Below are 674 nucleotides of genomic sequence, written 5' to 3'. Positions count from 1 at the left end.
TTCCTTTGCCTCCAAAACATCACAGTTCTGTTGCTGCTGAGAAACAAGTGTGTGTATCTGGTTTACCTCTCCTCTTTCCCACTTTCTCTTTTTGTGTAAATAAGTCCTTGATTCTGTTTTTATTTTTCTTTCCTTCTTTCTTTCTTTTTTTTGAGACGGAGTTGCGCTCTTTTTGCCCAGACTGGAGTGTAGTGGCCTGATCTTGACTCACTGCAACATCTGTCTCCCGGGTTCAAGCTATCTCCTGCCTCAGCCTCCAGAGTAGCTGGGATTATAGGCATGTGCCACCAGGCCTGGCTAATTTTGTATTTTTAGTAGAGATGAGGTTACATCATGTTGGCCAGGCTGGTCTCGAACTCCTGACCTCGGGTGATCTGCCCTCCTCAGCTTCCCAAAGTGCTGGGATTACAGGCGGGAGCCACCGTGTCCCGCTCTGTTCTGGTTGTGTGTGTGTGTGTAAGTCCCACTTCTGATCCAACCTCAGTCTCTCATGCTGCAGATCTTTCCTTTGCTGTACATCCATCCACAGCCTCTCCAGCGGAGACTTGGGCTGTCCCAGCAAAAAAGATGCCCGGGAGGACGCGGAGTACGGACTAGGCGCCTCCACTGTCCCCCATCCGGGGGCCTTCGCTTGGGGCCGGGTGAGTCAGCCCCCGGCGGCTCCCGCGTCATCC

The sequence above is a fragment of the Mandrillus leucophaeus genome, unplaced genomic scaffold, assembly GCF_000951045.1.
Source record: "Mandrillus leucophaeus isolate KB7577 unplaced genomic scaffold, Mleu.le_1.0 Scaffold151, whole genome shotgun sequence".
Taxonomy (NCBI): Eukaryota; Metazoa; Chordata; class Mammalia; order Primates; family Cercopithecidae; genus Mandrillus; species Mandrillus leucophaeus.
Note: the sequence above shows the minus strand (reverse complement) of the source record.